Source organism: Armigeres subalbatus, chromosome 2 (genome assembly GCF_024139115.2).
Source record: "Armigeres subalbatus isolate Guangzhou_Male chromosome 2, GZ_Asu_2, whole genome shotgun sequence".
Classification (NCBI taxonomy): Eukaryota; Metazoa; Arthropoda; class Insecta; order Diptera; family Culicidae; genus Armigeres; species Armigeres subalbatus.
Genome location: NC_085140.1, coordinates 283,172,067 through 283,191,337, shown reverse-complemented (window position 1 = coordinate 283,191,337; position 19,271 = coordinate 283,172,067). Strand labels below are relative to the sequence as shown.

General features: G+C 37.2%; 1 protein-coding gene across 2 annotated transcripts in view; it reads right to left on the bottom strand.

The window, feature by feature from the left end:
• LOC134212331 (myosin-I heavy chain) overlaps positions 1-18,018 on the bottom strand; it is a 376,227-nt gene extending 358,209 nt beyond the window's left edge. For both annotated transcript variants that reach the window (XM_062690082.1, XM_062690083.1), the window contains exon 1: positions 17,257-18,018. The gene's annotated coding sequence lies outside the window, so the exon portion shown is untranslated. The remainder of the gene's footprint in view (positions 1-17,256) is intronic.
• Between the last annotated feature and the right edge of the window lie 1,253 nt (positions 18,019-19,271).

Genomic DNA, 19,271 nt, shown 5'->3' with positions numbered 1-19,271 from the left:
GACTACATTGAGACATCAATGATAAATGAACGTGAGTCGGCGTACTGCCTGCCAACCTACTGACTGACTACTTGCGTCCCGCACCAGAGCCAAACGATCGGCCACAAACACAGTGAAGTAGGCTAATACTCACAGCTTAGCAGGTTCACCGAATTGAGGCACATGATCGTACCATAATTGGCACCCCGAGGAGCGATGATGGGTGGCTGTTATTGTTACGCTTCTCCCTTCAGCAGGCCGCATTGACCACAGTGAAGTCGAGGCCGGATGCCCAATGATTCTGTTTTGGGAAAACACTCGCCCACGTCGCGTCATCAGGCGACTGTGAAATCGATACATGAACAACCGATAACCCGTAGGCACGGAGAATTGACATACCTATTTCCAAACTTTGTGATTTAGATTGGGTTGCATCAGTAGTTTGATGATAGTTAAGCTTTTACTTGAAAGCAGTAACCTGTACCAGGTTCCTATGTGTTTTATAAAACCATGTAACGAAAAATGTGGCCGATCATTGTATTTGAGTTTGACTTATATGTCAACAATCAGTTATGAGTTGATCAACGTCTTCGCTTCGGGAACATAGTGCAACCATAAGGCAACATATATGTATGCATCAATTTGAAATATTCTAAAAGTTAATTTAGGTTTGACCCCCACTGACAGTATGTATGCCGAGTAACGTTAATGATAGCACTTTCCATATATGTTAAGCACAAAACTCACTCAATTGAAATACGTTCAACAATTACTGTCTATGCTCAAGGTCAGGATTGGAGTTCAAGCGTTGCCTACGAATGCCAATCGAGGGCAAGAACAGAATAAGCGAGAAAACAAAACTCGGTGGAAGAAACCATTTATAGTTCATCAATTCATCAAGCAGTGATATCTGGTATGGTCTTTCTTATGATCAGTTTATGATACTTTTTACGTAGGTCGAATTAAGCCATTTTATTTATGAATTTTTTGTTCATATAATTATTTCAAGTATATGAATTAGAGAAAAGAAAGATTTTTCCTTCGTTCGAGAAAAAAGTGGTCAAACTATATAAATTTTTCGAACATATTGTTTTACTAATGACTTCACAACCGTTCAGCGCCAATGTGCAGAGTTGTGTAGAAAAAATGAAAACTATCATTGGTTGGTTTTCCTCGTAGCAAAGATCGTTTTCCGACCGCATATATTCGCACCATGTAGACAGCTGCACGGTCGCGGTCGTAAGATTTATGACGCGCTCCACTGCTTTGCTCGCTCATAAAATGGTATGTTCCCGACGTTTCCCAATTGCCGCGGGATTTTAGCAGCTCTTTGACGTGCAGATAAGGGTGGTGGCACGTAAGTAATTTCATTTATTATTTTCCCATCATAAATTTCCATTGTAGTGAAGAACTACGTACCGGGACGGCGCAGCCGGTGTTCACAAACAACGACACCAAACCATCACATTCGATACGTTCCGTTGTCGAGGATTGGTTACAAAGCGGATGCCTGTTTTGTTTTGTTAGTAGCACTAACATTTACTGACGATAGTTTATAAAAGACCTGCTCTGAAGACTCCTTGCCAATAGTGGACACCTCACTCGGGAATATATTGAAGATAGCATTCATGGCATTTCTTCTTGTTGCACTTTCACAGATATTAACTGCAAGGTTTCTAAATCAATCTTCTTCTTCCTCTACGGCCGTACATTCCCACTGGAACTTGGTCTACTTTTCAACTTTTATAGCATTTCTTCAGTTATCAATTGAAAGCTTTTCTATGCCCGCCAGGGTGTCGAGAATGTTTCCCACCCGAAAACTTCCTATACCGGATCGAGAATCGCCATCTCGCCATCTCCGGATTGGCAATCCCACGCCTTTGCTCACAAGGCTAACTGGAAACCTCAATGAATCAATAAAATTGTTAATTTATGTATTTTTATATATCAATAGTGCCTCCCAATCCAGTCCTTAAGCGCGTCAAGTAATTCTGAGTATAAAGAAAATATTTGTAGAATTTAGATCAGTTTTACAAAAATCAAGTAATTGCATGAGCATGAGCGTTATGACGTTGATACGAAAATTATTTTAGGCTTTTAGTGGAATGTATTTACTTGTCATAACACGAGTTTGTATTATTCCATTGATTTCCACTACTCTATGGTCCGTCTTCAGTGTCTCGTACTTGACTCGACTTGAAGAAAATTATTGCAGCTTACACTATTCATACTGGGCTTACATTAACTTATTTAGGTTCATTAAATTATTTTACTACGGTGCTTACTTCAACTTGTTGCGCCTAATACTTGGATATAAACTTGAAGAGCCAGAGGCTACCATTTCGTTGATCTTTATTCAACAAACGCGTATATACCTGTTGGTAGATTTCCAAGCTCTCGGCAACATCAAGTTTCCACGGGGAAGAGACATTTCTTAAGATTTTAAGTCTTTATTAAGACTTTAAGTCGAGTCAAGTACGAGACACTGAAGACGGCCTTACTGTTGAGGTCGAAATACGTATCTGTCAAGATACAACTAAGTGGTGGAATTCAATGGGATTGTACAAACTCGTCTTATGACAAGTGAAGATTTTTCATTTCGGGTTCTGGTCGGGTCCGGGTTTGAAAGGAATTTATGAATCGGGTTCGGGTTTGCAAAATGTGATACGTTTACTGCAGATGGCAGGGAACTAAGATCGTCTACTGAATGTGAACCCGACAATACAGGCATACCTCGATAGTACGTACCCTCGATAGTGCGTACCCTCGATAGTACGTACCCTCGATTGTACGTACATTTTACCTCGATAGTACGTACACAAGAAAAAAAAAATTTTTTTCTTTCAATTATCTTTACGATTTTAGTAAAAATTTGAAAATGCTTTGATCATGGCACATGCGGGGGTCCTTCATATGTTACGCAATAATTTCACAGCTGATTTAAACACCATCGTGAGCTTATAAGGAATTTAGTAGCAAAACTTTGAAAAAGCAGCGTATCATAAATGTTTGCCAGTCTTACTTAACACATATTATACTATCATTTTAAACAATTGAAGGAACATCTGAAACAGCTGAGCGATGCGGAGCGCGTCCAAGCCCTCATAAAGCAGAATACCAGCAAGAGGAATTCTTTTGTCTTGGACGCGTTCGCACACGCACTCGTGTGAGTATGTCATCGGCATAAGAGTGTTACCAGCAATATATACAATTTTATGGGTATGATTGTCTTAGAAAGCAGATTAGCTATCCACTTAATTGAACAATTATTATGTTTATGAATGATTTTATCTATCAAGGAAATTAGTTTCAGTTCTAGAACCCTTCCCCATTCATTAGTTCACCTGATAAATCAGAAAATATTTCCCCGAAGAGTAAATTAATTTCATCATGGAAATGGTGATTCATAAAATAGAATTTTCGGGAAGATATTTTACTGTTTCATTTAGTTTACATTAAGTTTAGTTTCATTCTATTGTCGGTAACATTTTTTTTTCTTGAGAAACAAATTAGCAGCGTTACTAAAATTTTTGGTGGAAAATTTCCTCTGAGACGTCTTACTGAGAATTCCGAAGAAGTTTATCATAGAACAGTAGTTTCTCCCAAGGGTTCTCCCTGGGATACCTTGGTAGTTTGGTCGAAAATTCCATACATGATTTAACTTGATATTCTATCGACCGTGATAGATCATATTCAGCCAGTGCCAGTGGCGTGGCGTGGTGGTGATTGGCGGCGGCGTGAGTCAGCGTGAATCAATTTCGTGTATTACAAGTTTTCCGGAATTTATCTGGATATTCCTCCAGGAATTCCTCCGGAAGTTTCTCCGGGAATTCCTACCGGAGTCTTTCCCGATATTTCTCTGAAAGTTCCTTCAGGAATTCCTCCGGAAGTTCCTCTAGGAATTCCTCCGCGAATTTTTACGAAATTTCTCCCGACATCCATCTTAAATTATAGCCAAATATGTCTCCGTTAATCCTTCCAAATATACCCTCCATTCAGCAATTCATTTAGGAATTCTCTTAGAATTTTTCACATCCCCTTTCCCAGAACTTCCACCAGAAAATCATTCAGAAATTCCTATGTAAACCCCTTTCGGGCATTCTCTCTGGAGTTACTTAATTACTTCGAGGTCTTTCCGGATTTTCTTCAGAAACTCACGTGGAAGCCCTTGATACTCACGCCCCAGGAATTCTTCCAGAAATTCATCCAAGAACTCTCCCGGAAAATTGTTTCCGTTTTTTATCTTCGGGAATTCTCTTGGAAATTCCTTGCAAAATTCGTCTGCAAATTCATCTGGCTACAAAAATTAAATTTCGCTAAAACCAGTGCTGGAGATATTCGCTTCACGAGTAAGAAAAGAGTGTAATTAGGCCTACCAGAAATGCCATACTCGCGCGAACCTACTGCCTGCATTGCCTGCTTTGTTCGCGAGTACGGGCAGAGCAAAGACAAAAAGTAGGGCAGTATTTTTTTCGCGAGTAAAAATCACGATCGCGAGTATTTGTGGTTACTTCGAACAAAATGGATAAATTTCACCTCACATAAGCACAGTAACAATGAACAAATGTGTTCTTGCTTGAACTTCCATGAGAATTATGTTCCGATGTTGGTTTATGACATTTTGTAAATTAACCCCAATGACTCGCGAAGCTCCACGAACATTCTTCGGGGTTCGCTTTTCTGTTTTCTCTGCGAGTAGGTAGTCAGGAAAAGGCAAAACAAGTGTTCGCGAGTATTTTGCATGGCATGGGTTTTGTGAACATAGTTCACAGATATCCACCACTGGTCAAAACTCTTTCGGAATTACCTACAAAAATTCCCCTTGAAATTCCTCTGGAAATTATTTAGGCCATTCTCGAAATTTCTACGGTACTTCGCTTAAAATTTCTATAAAAAATCATCCAAAATGCCCTTCAGTATTTTCCGAGATTTTTTCCAGGAATTTGCAGCAATATCTTAAAACAATAACCCCGAAAATTATTTCAGAAATTCCTCCATGTATTCTCCCAAAAAATCCGCCAATAATTTCCCCGGAAATTACATCAAAAATTATCCGGGAAATCGTTTCGGAATTACCACAGAATTTTCTCAAATTATTCTGCAGAAAATTCCTTCAATAACTGCTCCGGGAAGTTCCTTTTTCAGAATTAATAGGAGTATCCAAAAGGAATTCCTGAAGAATTTCTTAAAGTTATTTTTGAAAAAAAAATCGCTGTGTGTTTCTTGGTTTGAGTTTGAGTTTCAAAAAATCTTGATGGATTCAGCTATGAATTTCCTGGAGATATTCTCGAAAAAAAACCTAGAAGAATATCTGAAACAAATCTAGGAGAAATATGAAAATAAGAAGATTTTTGAATGAATTTCCTAAGGAATTTTCAGAGGAAAATATGTATGAATGTCAAAACAAATTACAAATAAAATCTTGAAATAACTTCAAACTAAAACACGAAAAAAATTCTAGTAGAATTTCAGAGGGTGTTCATGGAGTAATTCCTTAGTTTCCTGAAGAACAAGCACACATTTTCAAAAAAAAAGTATCTTTATGTTTGGCCGAGAATGTATTGAATAGTGGTTATGATGCCAAAAATTATCCCACGTCGCACTTTTTGTTTTTATCTTTATACTCATATTAGTGTAATGTACTTCTGTATAGGGTAGCCAACTTGATTTGGACCCCTACACATTTTGGACCCTCCTGGCGACATTTTTCTGATTTCTGAACTAAAAACAATGCTTCTGCTAATTCCCCCATTGGCTTCAGGAAATTAATATTGTTCAGCATCTATTTCACTGGTTTCCCGTGCGAAAAAGCGATATTTAGATGAAATTTCGAGGAAATTAGTTTGTTCAAGAAGGCGAGTGTTACAATGCGTTACGCTTAAAAGTATACATCACTGAAAATCTCAGAACGTACACAACAAGTTTTTGTCGAAATTGTGAATTTAAAACGCAGGAATCTTCTCATTGATGCATGCCAATAGAAAGATAAGACTTGGCTTCCACTCAATTTACCAGGGTAAATTAGAAATTCGACTTTGAAGAGACTAGATTGGGGGTGTCCAAAATGTGTTCTTTTGGGGGTCCAAAACTAAGAATATTTTCATTTCAGAAAATGGCAAATTTTACTGATTTATCAATAACTGAAGCTAATTTTGAATTTCTATTTCATAAATAAGACTTTCGTCTTTGAAATGGTGTCATTTCCGCCCATATCGAACCTGTATTTCAATAGATATAAGCATATATTGGGATGAACTTCCTCTAGGGGTCCAAAATAGGACAGTTACCCTATAATTACGAATCATAATGAAGGTTCCTTCAAATCAACGCGATGCGTTTGCTGCTATAGCTGACACTTTGTCGCTTTGGTAAGGAAGCATCAATAGAGCCAATAAAATCGCAACGACAGTGACAGCGCAGGACAACCTTAGAGCTTTTCATTTACATAAAATCTATAGGTGGATTCCATAAAATACGTCACGTAAAAATGTTGTGATCAGCTACTTTTTGTAGTAACATGCATAATTATGCATGATGTCATGTAACATATCTTTAAAACGTCACGAATATCACGTAGTTTATGGATGTTCCGAAGCATTAACATACAATATTTCATAAAAACAATAGCTTCACATTTATACAAGGACGATAAGTTTGCGCAATGCAATATGTAGGCACCACCAAGAAAAATCTGAGTCATGCTGGTCCGTTGTGTACTATATCAAATATAAATTCGCTTAGAATACAGAGCCTTCTATCAAAATTTTGGCTTCCGATCAGTTTTATAAACATTACTCCACTCCCAAATAAATAGAAAGCGAAAAAAAAATTTTTTTTTGTTCGGTATTTTTTTGCTTCGATAGTACGTACGCTTCGATAGTACGTACACCAAAATTACGGAGGTGTACGTACTATCGAGGTATGCCTGTATTGTTTTGGTTATTTTCAAACAAACAACAAACAAACGAACCAAAATGTCTTTTTAATTTGACTTCGACCACAAGAGTTTTTGTAGACTGCTGGAAGCATCATTGTGTTTTTTCATTCGGTTTTCGAAGACTTCAAGGTTTCAAAGACTGTATCAAGTGGAATCGTGGAATAGCCACGTTGAGTGGCTCCTCAGCTGCATGTTGATTGTTGACGCTATCTACAGGGAAAAACAAATCTAGAAAATGCTGTTGCCAATGAAAATATGCATTGAAATTAGAGATCATGTCTCTTCAACGTTTTCAGTTTGGTCCATACTTATTGCTGTTTAAATGTACGATCTACTTTTTATTTATCTAAAACTGGCGTATGCCGAATATTAGAAGCTATAGTTTGCGATTAAAAACCCTCATGAACACTTGGAATAATGTCACCTAAATCAAAAGTCATAAAATGCGTCCAAATGTTTGATTATATTATACTATACAATTATACTATACAATTATACTATACAATTGTAACTTACAATTGGATCATTGAAACGTATTCGGACGTTTATTATAAATTTGTTTCAAATTTTACCTTTTTCGGTATTGTCCAGATTTTTTTTTTAATTCGCTTTTTCGATTTTGTTCAGGATTTTTTTGAATCTGTGGGAAATTAGGGGAACGGTTTCGCACTTCATCCCTTAGCTCATATTTTCATCCCATCAAAAACAAAGCAATGAAAAGGAATTTGGTTTGTTTCTTATTTTTGAGATGGAATATGGAACATTTCCCATGGATTAAACTTCTAAGGATTTTTTCTGAAATGTCTACAAAATTTCTTCCGAATTTCCGTTGCAAATATGTATTTCAAAAATTCCACGGAAAATTTGACCAGTTGTCCACTGTAAATTCCTCCAAAATTACACCCTACATTCTTCTGAATTTCCATGGGGATTTCTGTCAAATTATTTACAGACAATTCTGCCGCATTTCCAAGGGAAGTTTTTCAAAGTTCTCTTCCGAATTTCCACATGACGTTCTTCTGATTTCCCACATGAAATTTTTCTTAGAGTTTTCACAGTAAAATCTTCCAAAATTACACGAGAAAATCTGCTGATTTTTTTGTGGCATTTTTTTCCAAATTTCCGCGGAAAACAGTATCGAATTTTCAAAATATTCGAAATTTCAAAATAAATTCTCAAGGGAAATTCTTCCACATTTAAAGAAACAGTCTGTCGGAAATTGCATTAATTAGATGCATTAATTCAAGAGCGCAACGGAAGGAATATCCAACTAAAGTAAGAAGCCTCCGTGTCATGGATTGGGGGTAGGATTTGCTACTTTCTATTTAGGATTGAACTGTTTTGAATATCATGGCTTCTGTCTGAAGAAGGGGGTCCACTATCGGTTGAATTACTCCTACGTACAACTCGACAACAGTATCGACATGTGCTATCCAATCCGCATCCCATCATGTCGTATAGCATTTTGAAAAGCAAAAATGCATAAATCACCAGACCTGCCGCCCGAACGAAATTACTTCGAAGTTGTCGGGGGGAGAGAGACTGGTTGATTTTTCTTCCGGGGATTTTCCGTCGTGTGCTGATCGTGAGGATGGAGATCGCGTTTGGGGTAGGACCGAGCTTGACTCGGAGGAATATGATAGGTTCTTTCTTCCCTCACATATCACGACTAGCGACTGAAAAGCTTTTCCTTCTGGCATGACCGTTCTCGTGGCTTGTGGCGAGCAAAAAAAAGAATGCAACATCAAATTATAGGGTATGCAAATAATAAATAATAATGGGGCGTGCGTGATCAGATAAAAGGTCAGTCGGTTCAATCGTTTTCTCTAATTCGTGAACTTGGGGAACTTGAATGACATCAAATTCCTTCAATTTTAAAGATATTTGTATAGAGTTCATAATAACCTTCGGTCATACAATTTTATATTGACAAAAGGAAAAAATTTTAACATGGGGTTAACGATTTTTCGTAGTTTATGCCAAAGTAACAATTTCCATGCTTCTTGGATTTATCTAATGCTTATCGAAAATTTATGACAGCAATCACCATAAACTTGCTGCTCAATTTATAGCAATAATAATCCTATGGTTGTGACGAAGATCGAAATAAATCCAATTTTCAACGATCGAATGAAGTGCCAATTTTTGAACATAATTTAGTCAATTGAATTACCCCCGTAAAAATATTTGCGTTGTGCAGAGTTTATGACGGTCTTTAATAAGGGCAACTATTTTTTGATCAAATTCAAGATTTCCATATTAAAAACGGAAAAGCGTTTTTTTTACTTGGTTTAAATTCATTTAGGGTTTCTTACTCCATTCCCGGCCTAACATGCGTACGACTGCATTATTTAATTAATATTTATGACAAGGAGCAACTTTTCCTGAATTTTGTGGGCCGTATAATACTGCAATGGGGTTAACCTTTTTTGAAAAAATATCTATTCTTGCTAAACATCGATTGAAAAAGCTTTTATTTGATTTAAATTAGCAAGGTGCAGCACTGATTTCAGTCTCAGCGAATGGCTTTTCCGGCATACCCCAAGTCTCATCGACATACGCAATTGACGATTAAAGGTTGCATGAAGAAGAAGAAGTCGAAGGATGATATCTGAAAAATATTGCACGGGGAAGCATACGGGAAGTTTTTTAAAACTCTTCTCAAAAATTCTAGGAGCAATTTAATTAAAAACGGTTAGCAGTACGGGGTTGGACTTTCCTTCTACTGCATAATAAACGCAATTTTTCGATTTTAAATTTTTTTATGATATCATACTTGATACATCAGTATAAGAAAAGTCCAACCCCGTACTGCATTCCGTTTTTAATTAAATTGCTTCTAGAATTTTTGAGAAGAGTTTGAAAAAAATTTCCGTATGCTTCCCCGTGCAATATTTTTCTAATATCATCCTTCGACTTCTTCTTCTTCATGCAACCTTTAATCGCCAATATTTTACTCATTCTCTCAACATCTTGCTCTCATTCTCTCTCTCGGGACGGTAGGAAATGCGATGTAAACAAAAATATGCGCGTTCCACGACAACGTGATGCCAGATGGTATTATTCATAATAATTTTTATTTGTTTAAGAAGAGTTCAAAATTCCTCCCAAACATTTAAAAAAAATATTTATTTCACTTTTTGAGATCGAGATAATCATAAATAATATGACAGCATCAACGTATTAGACAGTTTTCATATTAACGATGACGGATTATTTTCATACTAAAAAAGGTTCCTGGCCTTTTGGCAGCACTGTGCGGCTAGAAGTTTTTAGGCCGAGGTGATTTTTTGTTCGGTTTTAGGATACATTTTAAAATGTATTCCCGACTAGAAGAGCATAACAGAAACTGAACACAGTTTTAACATATTGTGATATTTATAACTTATTTTTATACAATTTTGTTCTAAGCAGCATTATCTTTCAAATGTTGTAACAGGATTTTATCATAATATGATTTAAAAAAATGCTTAACGCCGAATTGCCCAAAAGTAGGCAATTAAAATAGATGTAGCAAAGTCCTCCAGCCATAGATATCACAATGCTGATATAATTCGAAAAGGTTGCCTTTATTGCAATGTTGTTAGTTTCATGTTCTCGAAAAATATTCTTGTACATATTAAAACAAAAATTTCTGATTGTTGATCACAATCTGGAGACCTATCACGACCTGTAAAAAATTCCAACTGCACATAAACAATATATTTTGTATCTGATTATGTTATAAATTTTTATCAAAATTTGTTATTTTTATGATAAAAATGTAACAAAATTTGATAGCTTTTTGTTTCCAGTAGTGTAATTTTTGATAGAAATTTTGATATTTTAACAACATCCTGCACCATGTTTCTAACAAATTTTGTTATAAAAATTTAGCATAACATAATAACATAGGTTGATATAATTTTGATATGACCTTCTAGTCGGGTTCTAATATGTTTAAATAAGTTCTAGTGAAACGAACAAATAGGTAGAATTAAAGTGCGTGTGTTTAGAATTATGGTGTGGTGATTAACAGCTTCAAGCAATGGTTGCATCGAGTACTGTAACGATTTTCAGGTAGGTGTTTATTCGATGATACCGTTTTGTAAAAGTGGAAAGAATCACTCCGGCTCAGTGGTGTTGCAACGAAGAGCGAAAGTTTGAAATCTACATTTTTATTTTCTATAATTAGACCAATTAGGAGTAAAATAAATATTTGAAAAATAGTGAGTATTGTGCGAGATAAGTAGGAGACATTTTTAAAATTATCATTCATAATCCTACAACTTCCAAACAGTATAAATCATAAGTTTTATGTGCAGTGAGCCGGGAACCGGGTCCATAGGCCCAAGTAGTGATTTACCCTATTTTCTTTTTTTTTGTTGGCCTCTTGGCCCTCCAACTTTTTTATTTTATTTTTTATTTTGAATTGTTGTAATTTTAATTTATAACCTAACTACTGTTTACGCAGATATTTACAATAATAATTTGATAACCTAGATTGGAACAAGCGCCCTAATCTCAGCTTAGTCTGCCGGACAGTAAATTATTTTATTTCTATTAATTCTCTGAGCCTCCCTGAACTAGCAGAAATAATTACGTACTTCCAGAAAACTTGAAACAATTTCATGGAAGAGCGGAAACTATTAAAAACTTCTAGACTTTTCGAAAAATCATCCTACACCATTGAGCACTTTTTGGAATATAAAGTATATCCAGGAATCTTTACGGGCTTTGATTATTGTTATTATTATTATTATATATTTAATTCATCTGCCAGCAGTCTACATGAATGTCTTAGATAACTAATTTAATCTTCCGGACCTTTCTACCCTACTAATGAACAATCTACTATTTTCCCCAAAATCGAAGAGATCGTCTACTAAAGAGAAAATTCGAACACACGATGTAAGCGGTTCGTGGAATCCGTATGTCGTTCGATGGAATCTGGTCATCAGCAAAGACGAAGATCGCAGTTGTCTACCAATGGTACGGAATTCGATGCGGGACAGGAGTTCAGGAGCATCAATCTCACCTATTAATATTTTAGCAACTAGTGAAGCCTGCTGAATCTTTCGGCGTCGAAGCAGCGTATCAAGTCCCAGAAGCCGACAACGCTCTACGTACGGAGGAAGATTTAGCGAATCTCTCCATGGTAGATCTCTTAGCGCAATGCGGATGAATCTTCGTTGAACGCTTTCAATTCTGGCAATCCACAATAGATGGTAAGGAGTCCACACAACAGCTGAGTTTTCCAGTATTGGTCGTACTAATGCACAATAAAGTGCTTTGAGGCAATGAGGGTCGGTGAAATCACGGGACACTTTCGTGATGAATCCCAATTGACGTGAAGCTTTGGATATAATGGAAGAAATGTGCTGATTGAATGTAAGTCCTGCGTCCAGAAGAACGCCCAAATCGCTGACCTGATCGACGCGCTCGAGGGCATTTCCGTCAATGCTGTATTCGAACGTGATAGGAGTTCTCAGTCTATGAAACGTAATCACCACACATTTGTCAACGCTAACAACAAGTTTGTTCAGTTTACACCATTCAGCAAAGGTATTCAATAGCCCTTGTAGTCGATAACAATCTTCTATTGTCTTGACAACCAAGTAAATCTTCAGATCATCAGCGTAGACTAGCACACTGAAATACGTGCTAGACCTCGTTAATGTAAATCAAACTAAAGCTAATGCGTTCAATTGATTTTTTGCGTGGAAAAAATAGGCACCACACCGGGGATGTATATTCTGGGATAATATGTACTAGCGCACAAAATAGAGTCCTGAGGCAAAAAGCCACGATTAGAAAATAATTACTAAAAATTATGAACATTTAACTAAAACATAAGTTAACGGCCCGCAGTCTCAGGCGAAACCTAAAGGAACCGTTGAAAATATTATCATTGTACGTTTTTTTCCAAAAAAGTATTCATTGGCACGGATGTATCCAAAAATGTTTCAGGTGTGAAATCATTACAAACAGTAACCTCATATATTCGAAATCAATTTCAACTCACTCGGGTCCTAAATAATAGCTCGCAATATTAAGAATAATTTGTTTTTTTTTTGTTCGCGTTGTTGTGAACAAATTGCAACTATAAATTAAAAAAAAAAACAGAATAATCCAAAAAGCACTATAGGTCAAAATTGTACTTTAGGGGAATAGATCCAGTTATTTCCATCATTTCACAATTATTTGCATTAATTTGAATGCATTGCAGCCGTTTAAAAAACACGATTTTGATTTTTTGGGAAAAAATGAAAAAAAAAATGTATGTTTTTTAATAATAACTCCGGAACGAAATGGCCGATTGGGCCAATTTTCCATAGCGAAATAAGGCAGGATTCCGCATAGAATGCAACCTGCTGCAAGCAAATCGGATAAGGCTAAGTACAAAAAAGAGTGTCTCACATTTTTTGAACATACATACAGACATCACCTGGAGGGTCCCGTAGCGTAGTTGGCTGCACATTCGCCTCATAAGCGAATGGTCATGGGTTCGATTCCCAGCCCCTCCACCAAGCCCTTGTCAGTCGCCAGGAGCGCAGTCCGTACGGTGGCATTCTGGGGAACGCGCCTCGCCAACACGGCTGCCTAATGACGACTGACAAAAACTGTTCTTCTCGGAGGCATTCCTCCAACGTTCTTCGATTAATGGTAACCGAACAAAGCAACGATCACTGGATTTCACCAAATGAACAAAAGAACACAATGGACTCACGATGAGATGGACTGGCAATGACAACAATAACGAATTATGAACATCTAAAAATAGATTCTGTGTGGACTCTGTACAGCAGAGAGTACCACAGTACAGTAGATCACGGCACAGTAGCGGTTAAAAACACAGAGTGCCTACCAAATAAATACACGAATAAAAAAAAAATACAGACATCACCTCAATTCGTCGAGCTGAGTCGAATGATATATAACACTACGGGTCTCCGAGCCTTCTATCAAAAGTTCGGTTTTGGAATGATCCTATAGCCTTTACGTATAATTAGTAATACGAGAAAGGCAAGAAGATACAATAAAACCCAGATTAATCCACCTAGCGGTGACGATCCCTTTCTCGATTCCTTCGTTTGATTTCGCCTTAGTGTGATACACATTCAACCAACCAAGCTGATATGGTGCTACATACCATTTTTTCATAACTTTTGAACGCAATGACCGATCGTAATTATTTTCAATAGTGATCAACTAAGGTTTGTCCCCCGTCGAATGCAACTTGTTGCGAGAAAATCGGTTAAGAAGTACTATATGAAAAATTGCTAATGTTTTTCGGTTTTCGTGTGCACACACACACATACACACGGACTGACAGACATTTGTTCAGTTCGACGAGCTAAGTCGATTGGTATATAACATCATGGGTCTCCGATACTTTTATAAAAAGTTCGATTTTGGAGTGAAGGATAGCAACTTTGTTGTGCGAGAAAGGCAAAAATATGTAGGTGTAGGTGGTCGGTTGTCGGCACCCTTGTTCTTGATTCCTAACTTCCGTCCAATTGAACAAAGTCGTGATATTTGCATACCAATGGAAGCCTTCTTCTTATTGGCATTACATCCCCACACTGGGACAGAGCCGCCTCGCAGCTTAGTATTCATTAAGCACTTCCACAGTTAATAGCTGCGAGGTTTCTAAGCCAGGTTACCATTTTTGCATTCGTATATCATGAGGCTAGCACGATGATACTTTTATGCCCAGGGAAGTCTAGACAATTTCCAATTCGAAAATTGTCTAGACTGGCACCGGGAATCGAACCCAGCCACCCTCAGCATGGTCTTGCTTTGTAGCCGCGCGTCTTACCGCACGGCTAAGGAGGGCCCCATTGGAAGCCTATAGGCATAAGCTAATAACTGGTGAAGAAATTTGATTTATTTTATCCCTCAGAAAATTAAAAAAAATAGTTTCGTTAGGTGTTGATTTTGTGCCATTTATAAAAAGGTGGTCGATTGTCGGAACACCCAAAAAACCATTAAAAAGGGAAAAATATGAACTGTTTCCGTTATGGCTGAAAATTTGATACACCGGTGGTCCGCAGAATTTTCCGTGGAAATTCCGAAGATTCAGTGAAATTTCCGCAGATTTTTTCAATTGATCCCTAGAACATAGTGTTAGAGCTCCAGAGATTTTTTCATGGAAATACAGTGTTGACCCGATTTTGTCACTCGCCGATTTTGTCTACCCCCGATTTTATCACGTTTTCGACCCGATTTTATCAACCCAAAAAATTTTATCATTCTTTTTATTTTCGTAAATAATACCACAAACAACATTGATTTTCATGAAATAACTTTCACCGCCTGTAGTTTAGTACGACTTCTGAGTACCTGGGACATATTCTGTAAGCAATTTTGACAAGTAATAACGGGTACCGTTCAAGCATAAAATCGGGATATTACTGTACCAATGATTTCCTTCAAAATTTAATACAATGTCTCGTTAGAAAACTTCAAATGTAAATTTCAGAGGATTCCCCGTTGAAATCTGAAAAAATACTCGTAGAAACAGAATTTTTGAACGGAGAAGAGTCTTTTTGCAGAAAGCCAACAAACGTTGAAGGTGAATAAAGTGCTTATATGACCAAGAATAGTCCCCTATAGCTTATATAGCTTAAATTGTTTGTAGCTAAGGCTGAAAGTTTGACCAAACAAACCATTTGGCTGAAGCCCATCTAGACTAACATTATTTTGCCGAAAATCATTTGGCCGAACAGTATTTGAGTGTCGTTCTGCTGAATTGGTCATTCTCCCAAAAAAGCCGTTCAGCCGAATAGGTTATTTGGCAGAAAATGCCGTTTGGTCGAAATGGTTGTTCTGCAGAACGGACACTTTCAGGTCAAGTGGCTCTTTCTGAAAAACAACGATTTGTACATTTTCGGCCAAACGACTATTTCGGTCAAATAACATTTTCAGCCAAATGAACTGTTAGGGCAAACAACTTATCGGTCAAATTACCAGTTCGGCCGAATGTGCCTTTCGGCAATTTGTCGCTATCGGCCAAATGTCATTTTTAGTCAAACAAAAAAAAAATTCTGAGATGAACATACGGCTGACAATATCGTTTGGCCAAAAAAGTCATTTGGTTAAAAGGGTTTTTTTTTACCGAAATGGTCGTTTGGCAGAAAGGCCATTTGGCCGAAAATGTTATTTGGCCAAACAGGTGGATGTGTTTGACCATATAACCCGTTCAGTAATCAACATTTGGCCGTTGAACCAAATGACATTTTTGATCAAATGGCCCTCTCTCTGTCAACAACCATTTCGACCGAATTACATTTTCGGCCAAACAATCAGTCAGCCAAACGACGTGTTAGGGAAGAGTGCTTTTTCGGCCAAATTACCAACTCGGTCGTATGTCGCTTTGACTAAATGAAATTTTCGGCCAAACTGTTTACCTATGTATAACCGTTTCACCCAAACGTTCATTTCAGCAAATGCAATTCGGCTCGATGATTTTCTACTTGCTTGATGATTATTAAAACAAAATAAAAATTATGAAAAAATTTACATGTAAACTCCAATCAATTTCCGAAGGAAATACCAAACAATTTTTCTTGGATATTGCTTTTTTTATGGGTATTGAGATTGTTACATATCTTGAATCTTTTTTAAAAACTGAGCCTAAATCCAAAATTTTATGAATTTTAGTGCACGGGAACTATTAATTTCGAAAAACCTAATAATTTTGCGTATTGAACACCTTCAACTTGATTTTAATATGGGCCGAGCTGTCAACCTGTGAGCTAACTGCCAAGCAGTCAAATTTTCAAAATCTTTTCAAATAGATTTTAAACATAAAATTTAGGTATGAGTATGAAAAAAATATGTTGTATCGCAGAAAAAGGTATTCTATCGAATGAATAATGTTTTTCAAAATTAAAAAAAATCCAATTTCAAAGTGCTTCCTTGGAAATTCCAAGCCGCCGGCTAAAATGGCTTTCGGCTAAAACGCCGCCGCCGCCGACTAAAATTCTGACAAACGCCGCCGCCGCTGATTTTCAGGACCGGCGCAAACCTCTAATTGGCATCTGTTTGGATCGGTAGTCGGCCGGCACAAAAAGATTTTGCTTATACCGCTTATACAGCGCATTCATGACATATGTCAAAATATCCATATCTGTTATCTGACAAAAGTTACGTCGGGGTGCCGACAATCGAACACCTTCCCCTAGTGTTTATATACCAGAATAATTATGGGTTCAATCAAAGTTTATTTTTCCAGACATTTTTCAAATCAAAATCTTCCACATAATGTACATGTTCACATCCGAGTTTTCAGAACATTGTAGATTAATTTTGGTTTAATTAAGAAAAAACTGTAATTTAAATACACTGTAGCTCACCTTATTTATCCATGTAACAGACTTATTTCAATGCCAATGAACAATGATTGTTCAAAGATCATTCATAGACTATAGATGAATATTCACGAGCATTGTTTCCTTTCGACTATTCCTTTCTTCAAATCAGCATTTACATTGCTCCTTTTCTTTGCCGTTTTACGTTGTAAAATTATCCACTCTGATGCAATTCCGTTCGAAACACTGATAAGTAGGTAGGTCTACACTGCACTTGTGGCCTGCACGGTAAACATCCATCCAAAAACTCCTTCACGGCGTGACCTCTCACGCAGCCAGTCGTGCCCAGACGAATGATGAGAAAATCCAATGCACTTCCCGTCCCGTCTTTCCGCCAGTAGCAGGAACGATATGTTTCGAGTTCTTCTTATTCAATTGCCCGCCTTTTATTTTCAAAAAATAAAACTTCGCCTTAAACACTTTTTGCTTTACTTTGATAGGTACACTTGTTTTATTTAAACCATGTTTTCCCTTATCACTTTTGCTCTTTACTGCATCAATTTTTTTTGCCCAGCTTCACGCCACACTTGATCCATAAATCATGGATTTTATCATTTAGTAATTTCTCACATGCTCCGAACAGCAGCACTATTTCCACTGACAAACACTCTTTCTGAGATTCTAATTCAACACGATCGACGTTCCTATTTTCATTATAAATCCCAAAGCATTCGTCGGAACGCGTATTTGAATCCGTTGAAAAAGAAACAACACCCGCCGAAACTAAGCGCCAACCGTCCACAAAGATCCACGTCTCAAGACTATCTGCAGCAGCAGCACGCGACCGAACAAGTTCGGTTTGTTGTGCGAAGCCAACTTCTTCTGCAGCTCGATTCGAGCAGTCACTCAACTTCATTGTAGCGTCGCTCGCTCCGCACAGCGGCACTACTCAGCGAGAGAATGTAAGGTATGAAGATCATGAAGATCGATGAGCGCTTTCGTCAGGTGGGACATCTACAGTTCCTACTGATAAGGTTGGGAATTGATAAGCATTCAAAGTAGACACAGTGTACAGTGTACAGTACATAGCATGAACATAAAAAAATATGTTTTTTACGTTTCTTCTTTAAATGGTTGATTTCCTTTATATTTTATATTTAAAATAATATATAAGAAAACATCTTCATCATCAATTCGACTGTAACAAATTCATCTAATCTCGAAATAAAGGAATAGAAAACAAATGAAGGGGTCAAACGCAAAGGGGTGTAAGTGACAAAAAGTTAGTTTTGAGAAAAATGGGTGCAAGGTTTTTCAATATTTTATCGCTTCATACAAATTGTTGAAAGTTCAAAAAATTAATAATTTTCTATGAATTTTCACATTTTTTTATAAATATCGTACAAACTATATCCACATATTGCCGCAAAGCTCTAGAACCAAAGCATTTGTTACTGTAATCAACTCAATTTTGACCAAAATGTCACGTACACTTCTCTGCTTCTAACCCCTTCAAATTTCATCGGTTCTTTTTGCTATCCTATGATGCATGGTGCCAAAATTGGTGGATAAATTTTAATGAAAACAGATTGGTGTCATTCAAACAAATGCGTGTTTTTTAACAATAAAATTCAACTGGAAAGAATCTGGATGCACCTAAGAAAAGAAGTTAGCCTCGTAAATCTGTTCATACTAAGTAGGTAATACATATATCTACAGAAAAAATGATACTTTGATATTTTTAAATATTTTGCCGCCACGTGGTGGATTATGGAGCTGAATGCTTTGCTAGCACGTGCTATTTGTACTGCAGATAAATTTTACGCATCTATGAGAGCCTTGGAAAATAATCACGATATATGGATATACGGAAAAGCGGAGTGGGACAGTTTTCAGCAGGAGATCGAACGCGAGCTTTCTGCCACGCGGAGGATGACATCGAAATCTCCGACGTCATCCTCCACGTGGCAGAAAGCACCATTCCCAGAACCAGTCCCAACTTGGGACGCAAAGCGGTCCATTGGTGGAGTGATAACACCAAAAAGCGGTAAAAGCTCGGC